This window comes from Pungitius pungitius, chromosome 12, assembly GCF_949316345.1.
Source record: "Pungitius pungitius chromosome 12, fPunPun2.1, whole genome shotgun sequence".
In the NCBI taxonomy this organism is placed as follows: domain Eukaryota; kingdom Metazoa; phylum Chordata; class Actinopteri; order Perciformes; family Gasterosteidae; genus Pungitius; species Pungitius pungitius.
This window is the reverse complement of record NC_084911.1, coordinates 19,167,709-19,177,201: the sequence shown is the minus strand read 5'-3', so window position 1 is coordinate 19,177,201 and position 9,493 is coordinate 19,167,709.

Below are 9,493 nucleotides of genomic sequence, written 5' to 3'. Positions count from 1 at the left end.
GGTTTTTCACACACTACTGCGGCGCACAGTTGTTGAGCGACGCCGCTCCGAGGCGCGCGTCATCATAGAGCCCGGCCGACGTTGGGCCACTACTGATTCGCCGCGGAGGAGCCCGTCCGGTCCCGTTAGCGTCGCCGACGGGTGACGTTTCCTCCCCTCGCTTCGCCTTCCGCTGAAACACCGCGCACCCAAGTTTGAGCTCTCGGTCCGCTTCCTTCACCTCCTTCGATGTGGGTGACAGCAGCAACGCGATATTTGACCCCCCCCCGCCCTCTCCCCTTCCTTACTTCCTTCCTTCCTTCCTTGCTGGGATTCCCTCTCGCTCCTCCTCCTGCTCTTCCTGCTCGCACGCGCAGTGTCCTGAAGGGGCGTGCGACCCGCGCACACATGGCTCGCTTTAGAGACTTTGTTGTTTTTGCCTCTTCTACATTATGAACATGGCGTGGGTAACTCGAGTCCACATTTGGGGCATGAAAGCCCCCCCACGACAGCGTGGATGTTGTGAATGAGTGTACGGAGGCCGGTTAGAGACACGTTCAGCACCGCGGACAGCGACAGAACCTGTCCCCCAATGCAGTAAACGGCCATTGTTTGAGGTCATGTGTCATTTCCTTCTCGATCGATACAAATCACTTCGATTCAATTTATTTTGTATTCCTCATAATCACAAATTAGCCCCAGAAGGCTTTACCATCAGTACACCTGAGACATGCTCTGTCCCAGAACCTGTATGACATGCCAATTTTTCACAACTTCCGTATTTGTTACCGCAAATACGCAATGGTTGTGGTAATCTTCTTCCTGTCTGGTCAGGGCTAAGGTGGTAAAGAAATGGCGCAAGCAACAAGCAAGAGTTATTGTAGCGTACCGGACTGTTCTCGATATTCCCAAAAGTAGCCATATCTGTCTTTCCATTCCTTCCCTGTTGATGGTGATGTTCGATAATGGATTCAGGCTATCCGGCGGGATGAAGGAACAAACTTTAGCATTAAAAAGGGGAGCACTAATGTCTGCAGCAGACACTTTCCCTCAGATGACTGCATTTGCTGCTTGAAACCAGCGGCTGTCCCTAGCCTTTTTCCTTGCATTGATTTCCCCCCTAAAGGAAAAAGGGAGCCTGTAATTGAGCGGTGACAAAAATGGCAGCTGTTGGCGTCTGTAGGAGTCGAGATAAATGATAATAGATTGAAAACGCATTTCTGATTATTATGAAATGGTTCATTGTCGTGGAGTTTAGGGCTTCATCAGAGATGGCTAGTGTTAGGCCTAAGTTAGTTCAACTGAATGGATATGGACCACAAGTCTGTCATTGGTCGCCTACTACCGCCAACATTCTCCTCCCCTCCCACTATCTCCTACTTTACGCTGCATCCTGTGCTTAGCACAAGCAAAAACGAAAATTCAAATATGCCGGAGCCCCCCCCAAACCGGAAAGATAATTTGTGGAGCTAGACCTTTGTTAGGCGTTTGGTACAAATACGTCTCTCTATGCAAGACTGCGGGCAGGTTTATGTATGTTAACACATATTGACGGTTGAGCAAAATACAAGAGCATGAGGCCAAAAAAAAAGGAGGAGGCCACGCTGGGAAACAATGTTTCCACCCATGCCATTACTTCCATGATTGGCAGGGCATTTGGCTCTTTGGCAAAGTCATTTCATAATGTCTTGCTGGGGATTAGAACTTTCACACAGTTTTTATATAACATATGGTCCAGGCTCCCCACACAGCCACGACCAGGTCTGTGCCAAACACAGCAAGAGATCCGCAACATAGTGTCAAATCCCCGCCCAGGCAGACCGATATCAAAAGGACATTGGCAGAAAGACGGCAGGAAGTTGGTCCATATTCAAATGACTAAGAAACTATTTGACTTTGCAAGGAAAAGGCTCTGCAAAGAATTGTGAGCTTGCCTGACAAACAAAGTATCCTTTTTGGCTTTATTTTGTTCTAACCTTTACCTCAATAAGTCAACCAACTAAATGTCTGTTTAGTCGTGACAGCAGCGGCGAGTCTGCAAGCCAGCAACTTTGGTCCAGTCTTACATTTCTCAACAACTATAGCGTAGTTTGACATTCATGGTCGCCAGAGGATGAATCTCTCTGAGTTTGATGTTCCCGACTTGCCTTCCAGCAACAGCAGCAGCAGAAGAAGAATCAAGGGAAAAACACCCATCAAGGGGAAACAAATCCTCCAATGATTTTCATTCTTTGTGTATAAAAGATTGAACATGTGATACAGATGTTGATTGGGGCTGACGTAACAAACACATCCAGACAAGTCCCTTGTCATAGCAGAATGTGCCCAGAAAGCCACAGTAAAAAGCCTGTATGCAGGCAGTTACTTGTTAGATTAAATGGAGCTGTCAGGGCCGTCTGGCTGGCAGTCGGAGAGCCAGATCATCTCAGTGCTGATGGCAGTACTTTGTTCTGCAGCTCAGTAAACCTTGACAAACCTCCACAGCGCTGTGGACGCCGTCTTTGCTCTCCTCTCTGCTGTCAAAGTCTAGGAGCGTTGCCTGTGCCGCAGTGGAGCCGCCGGGGCACGTGGCATGAAGGAAAGGCTATTGATTTCTGGCCCCAAGGAAGCTGCAGCTCTCTGTAACAAAAACCCAGAGCAGGTGGAAAGGCTGGCTGGGGGAGCCACACTTTGAGTTTTATAATGTGCTCATCTTGGCAGCTGTAGAATGAGCGGCTGCTGAACACAGGCGCGATGCTGCCTTCACAACCTCTTGCGTAATTATTTTTTTTTAAATCCCTCTGAGGGTGTTTGTAACAGATGCTCAGTTATGGTTTGGAACAAACTCAAGGACAAACCCTCCTGACTGTGCCTGTTGTTATATTACAAAGAATCACTCAGATCTATCTACAAGCAATATTATCTCTTGCTGCAACAAAATCAAAGCCTCTCAAAAAGAAACTGGATTAGCATTAGTTTGCAACTCCAAATGCAATCTAATACCCCTTAAAATGACCTTGAAGTAGCATGGGAAGTTAAATCACTAGGGCACATATGTCAAACTCGCGTCCAGTGTGGCCCGCTGCCGGAGTGCGTACGTCTGGTGACAGCCTTCACCGTCGTCAGAAAACAGTCGACCGCACCGTACGCCAGTCGGATCGGCAGCGGCAACCTCCCCCCCCGTCAGCCGTACCGATAGTCAGTGACCAGCGTTCGTTTGAAGTGGGACAGTATTTGTCCCGAGGCTGAAATGAGTTTGGCACCCCCTGCTGTATAGAGTTGCCCAGTTATGCATGACAGGTCTTGGGAAAGGAGATGGTTTTCGAAGGGTGACAATGTTGAAAGTGCAATATTTTTATTGCTACACTTCCAAAACATCAAACATCAAGGCATCTTTAAATTCAGTCCATTTCATAATAATTTCTGCTTCAGACTTAATAGTTGTGCAGATCTTGTCAGTTCCCACAATTTTGGTCCTCGCTCAAATCTAATTTAGAAACTCTGATTAGAAAAGTTCTTGTCACATGTTCTTGCAATAGGTTTGTCACAGAGCTACCCTCTGTTCTCGGTTCTGTCACCCCTTATTACCCCATATCACCTGACGTCAGCATACATGGTGGGAGGCATCTTGATTTTGAGTAAAAGATTGGAATGGACGGTTCTCAGTATTTTTATACCTGTGCTGTTGCATCGTGGGTAGTGGGAGAAACCAAGTATGGTGGGAAAGAAGGGGGGAAATTATTTGGAGTTATTGATTTTTGCTTCCTATTTATTGTTGAAGTTGACTTATTGAAGTGTACTGTGTTATTTAAAATCTGTTAACAGAGGGAAATGGGGTACGTGATCTTGTAATACCTTGTCTGCATATTTATGGTTGTTATTATCCCCGTATGTGCTGATAAATGATGGTACCCAGGTGTATAAAGTCTCACATAATGGAGTGATCAGGAGGGGTGGGCTATGCCTGGTGGCAGTGCAGGCAGTATCTGCTGAGTACTCTGACGGAAGGCTTCGACCTGATGGAAGATTATTATTTTGTACGTTGAAGGTGTTTTATTTTTTATTTGTCCATGCTTTGGGAGCTTTTATCACCTTGCACTTTAGTGGCTTGGGGAGAACTTTAATAAATATCAGTGGCATATAACGTCTTCCATGTGTGGTTTTGAAGAACCTGGGATGTGACAAGGTTATTTCCCCGTCTTTCAGAAATAGTTTTCCCGCAGAGCCATGCAAGTATGTAAACACGTTTAAGGAAAATCAATTCTCATGTGTGCGGATAAGAGATGGAAGATCGTAGCTGTCCAAACTTGTGTGTGAAATCTCAACCAGTCTCCAAAAAAAGCGTGAAAAGGCTACGTTGGTCCACCGCGATAAACGTAGTCGTGTTACGTTTTCCTCCAAAATAACGTTACTATGTTACGTTTCTTTTGGCCCATTCATTTACATTGCTTTGCAAATAGGTCACGTGACTATCAAGTTTCCCGTTAGCAAAAAGAAAAACATGGCGGACGGTCAGCATATTCTCCGTGAAAAACAATATTTTAAGAAAGCATCAGCATTTGTATGGATTTCGATGGCATTTCTAGCGAGAAGTATGCGTTATTCTTTCATAATCTTCTATCAGAGACTGTAGAAGACCTTACGTTTATTCTTTTCTGCGAAGATTTGAGTGTTTCTTTGGGAAAGCGTGGCTACGCAACGCCTTTACCGACGCATTATTAAAAAAAACTAGGGCCGGGACTTGATTAAAAATATTAATCTAATTAATTAGAGGCTTTGTAATTAATTAATCGAAATTAATCGCATTTTAATTGCATAAATATTTGACCTGAGAACAGTGAGAAGTAATTTTTTTCACATGGATTTTTATTTTTGTTCAACCAATTCCAGCAGACAAGTGTAGCAATAGCATTTTTAGAAATATAGTACTTTCAGAAATTCAGGTAGCCTATAGGTAAGTAGACCTTCTGTAAACTAGGTTTTTTTAAGTAGACCAATACTTTCAAGTACATTCAGAACATTGGTTATTTTTTCAGACGTGGACTTAGTTACCCTGGTCCTTAAACCAGTCATCTGGTGCAGTGTGGGTTGGGTGTGGGTCCTTGTACCCGGAGTCGGGCTAACGTCCACGCTAGCTGCTAATTGTTTTGCGTTGAGGTGATACTTGAGGCTCGATGTGAATTCCTTGTTGCACAGCTTGCACACAACCACGCTCTTATCGACGCTTCCATCCGTGTGTTTATTATAATAAGATTTCCCATTCACGGGGCCACCCGACACGGTCTCGTCAACTTCTTCGTTCATGTTCACTGTGGTTTGTTGTTGTCTGAAGTCATGAACGCTAGTTGGTGCTTCAGTATAATCGGTCCGCCGAAACTCATCCGGTGAGAAACGTTCCGCGGTGCAAAAAATAAGTGTAAAAATGCGTAAAAAATGTTTAATGTGTTATTTTTTGTGTAATTAATTAATCTTAATTCACATTGTAATTAATTAATCGTAATTAACACACTAAAGTCACGGCCCTAAAAAAAACACTTCCAGTGGGGGCGTTACCGTAATGAAGCGTTCAGCCTTAAAGCCACTAATCGCCAAACAAAACAAACACAAAGCACTCGAATCACATTATGACTTTTTAAACATAAATTGCTTTATTTTTATGAGTTTTCAATGAAAGAATGCATAATTTCCGGGGGTAGGGTTGGCAACCGTCCCGTGACATACCCGGCACATCCCGAATCATGGGCAATTTTGATTTGTCCAGCTTTTTGAAAGCTCCGGTCTAAAGCGGACACAGCGAGTCGAGAGAGGTGGACAGAGTTGTTTGGAGAGTCTTTGGGGCAACGTGCGGATGCAAAAGTGCCAAAGAGTCGGTTGAGGGGAGAGCCGATATAACGGAGGAGGCCAGGGAGGGGAGGGGGAGAGTGAGCGAATGTTACGGCGGACGGGTATAGCGTCGATTGATGGGGTGGGTCGTTAGTTGGGGTGAGCGGAAGAGACTATGAGATGTGATCAGAGACATGCAGTGGAGTTACAGTGAGGTTAGTTGTAGCGCAGTTCCTAGTGAAGGTGATGGTGGGTGGTGTAACAGGTGTGTATATTTATATATATTATATATATTTATATATATAAATACACACACCTATATATATATATATATATATATATATATATAAATACACACATATATATAAATAAATATAAATAATAAATATAATATATATATATAAATATAAAATATATATAAAATAAATAAATAAATAAAAAATATAAATAATAAATATAAAATATATATAAAATAAATAAATAAATAAAAAATATAAATATAAATAATAAATATATATGAATACACACACCTGTATATATATATGTGTTTATTTATTTATATATATGTGTGTGTATTTATATATATTTATTATTTATATTTATTTATATATATTTATCATTTATATTATTTATTTATATATATGTGTGTGTTTTATATATATTTATTATTTATATTTATTTATATATATGTATTATTTATTTATATATATGTGTGTATTTATATATTTATTATTTATATTTATTTATTATTTATTTATTTATATATGTATGTATGTTGGTAGATATATGGCAGTTAGTGGTGAGGGGGTTGGTGATGAAGAAGAAGACTGACGTAGCTGAGTTAAAAATCAGCCGTGTTCTTCTGCTTTCTTTGCATCTTGTCTTTCATTCTCTGTAATTCTTCCTGCCTACTTTCTGTCCTCTTGCAAAAACGGAAGTATCTCCTCTTTTGATGCTCATGGAGACAGAAGTTCTCCAGTTCCTCCTTCTCAGCGATCCATTGTTTGACGGCCTCTTCATGAATGTTCTCCTGTTTTTCCAGCTCGTTTTCCAAGGCGTTATCGGAGTGTACGTTCGTTTGTTTCTTCTCCTTCAATTGGTCTTCCAAGTCCTTAATTTGGTTTGTGAACGTTTCTTCTAAGGCTTCAGTTTGGTTCGTGAACTTTTGCTCCTGTTCATCCAGCTCGTATTCCAAGGCTTTTACGTGTGCTCGTTCCTCCTGCAAACTGTCTTCCAAGTCTTCAATTATGTTTTTGAATCTTTCCTTCTGTTCATCCATCTCGTCTTGGTCCGGCACCTGAAACCTCTTTTTTAAGTATTTCTTTTGTCTTGTGGATGGTTGCTCTTGTTCATCCATCTCGTTGTTTAAGGCATTGCTAGTACTGGCGTGTACGAGCTTCTCCTTCTTGTCCTGCAAGTCCACTGCGTGTGTGCTTGTTTGCGCCGGTAAGTCCTGCCTATTTTCAGTTCCAACATCTGGCAAGCCCATCAAGGTCCTCCAGACATTCCTAACATCATTGGCGGAAACGAGCTTCTCCCTCGAGCTTCTTTTTGCCGGTAAGTCCGCCCAATCTTTAGATCGAAGAACTGGAATATCCAGCCAGGCTTTCCAGGCATCACTATCAATGGCGCTTATCCGCTTCATCTTCATATCGTCTGTTTGCGTGTTGTGTGTCTGAGGCACATTTGTTACCCCAGAATTTATATTTTTAAATCGGTTTTTGGAACCCTTAACAAGGGGTGCCACACTTTGTCTATACATTGCAATGTCCTTAGCAAATTGTAGAAGTACCTGAAAAATATTTTTCTTTAGTGAAGAAAAATAGCTTTCTGTAGTGAAGTGAAGTTGTGTTCACCTTGAATGGCTTGACGTGACTGAACAGCGATCAGAATATCAGAAGTATAAAGATCAGAGGAGATATGACGCGCATGTGACTTGTCATGTGACACGCGTCACGTTCGTAGGCAATAACAACTGACGTCACAGCTCGTCATCCAGCTGATCAAGCTAGCGTTAGCTCGTTAATAACAGCAGTAAAGCTTTTATTTACTCGCCTTTTCTGAACATTCATTTTTTAATCTGTTGTCTTGTATACATTTCGTGCTTCGTCCCAGTTCGGTTATTGTTGACAAATATATTTGTGTGTGTACTTGTTAAAGCCGTCATGTACGGTAGTCTAGTGCGCGTGCGCATCTACTGTGGGTTACACGGTAGATGATGTTGTGCCTGTAAAGAGAGAAATAACCAAGTGCTCTTGGTTTTTTAGCTGTATTTAGATGTGGTATATACATTCAATTAACTTACAATGATGGTGATAGTTTAATGAATACGCTTCAAGTATAGATGAGGGGAGGGGGGGGTTGTTTATGAGTGTAGTAGAGAACAAATCCTGTTAAATATGTATTTTTTTAATATAAATTATTATTATGAAAGAAAAATGGTGAATACTTATTTCACCCGCTGTAATATGGCCTGTGTTTGTTTTGGAAAGAAATCTTCACTAAATGGTGAAAGTCTTGTCCCTTCTCCAGGTAATGCAGTAGAGCAGCCAAACAAAGGCAAGTTGAGTTCAGTGTATACGCTTGCTCATCCTACCTGTTCCAAGGCTGCCGGGATGAGTGGCAGAGGGAACCGGTTCTTCACTGTGATCCCGTTCAATGCACGGTAATCAATACAAGGACGTAACCCGCCATCCTTCTTACCCACAAAGAAGAAGCTCGAAGTGACAGGGGACGTGTAAACCAGTAACTAAAATTGTCATTTTACCTTTCTTAATACAGTGATTTTTAGTTTAGTTTTAGTTTAGTCGTACTCAGTGCAAGAGAAAAAGGAAAAAATTACAGATAATACTCCACTCAAATTGGTTCGTTAGACAATGCCTCATTTGTTTCTTTGCCAGTTAGATCTTTGTCGTCAATGACAATAGGTGCATACAGGTCTGTGTAGCTGCTGCGAAAAGAAAATATGTACACATACAATATAATGAAGTGTCTTCTTATCACTATTCAAGAGTGTTCAAGGGGTAAAAAAAACCAGAGCAAAAGCCTTGTGATAGTTGAAGGTGGGTAAAATGGACATCATTGTCCGACTTTCCAGAAGACGGGCTGTAACAACTGGGTTTACTATAGGGGGGAACGGAATGACCCACAGACACTGGTTCACCGTCGGAAATAGTTTTTATTGTGTTTCTCCGGCTTGCTCTCGCCTCCACCAACCCCTCTCACTCGCTCCCGTCCCTCTTAAGTAGACCGGGAAGCATTCATTCAATTGTTCTCAGCTGGAGGTTCATTACCTCCAGCTGTCACCATTCCCCGAGCCACTCCCCCTCTCTCTCCCTCTGCAGCCGAGCCGAAACCACGCCCGCCACCACATACCCCCACCGCCCGACTTAGGCCGGGGAGCCGTCCGGCCTAGCTTACTCCCCCCCCCCTCCCTCCAGAGGGCGAGAGAGGAAGTCCGCCACGACCATCTGCGTCCCCGGCCTATGGACCACCTTGAAGTTAAAGGGCTGCATGGCCAGATCCCACCGAGTGATCCGGGCGTTAGTATCCTTCATGCGGTGGAGCCATTGGAGCGGGGCGTGGTCCGAACAGAGGGTGAATGAGCGTCCCAGGAGGTAGTAGCGCAGGGAGCCCACCGCCCACCGGATGGCCAGGCACTCCTTCTCCACCGTGCTGTACCTGGCCTCCCTCTCTGACAGCTTCCGGCTGA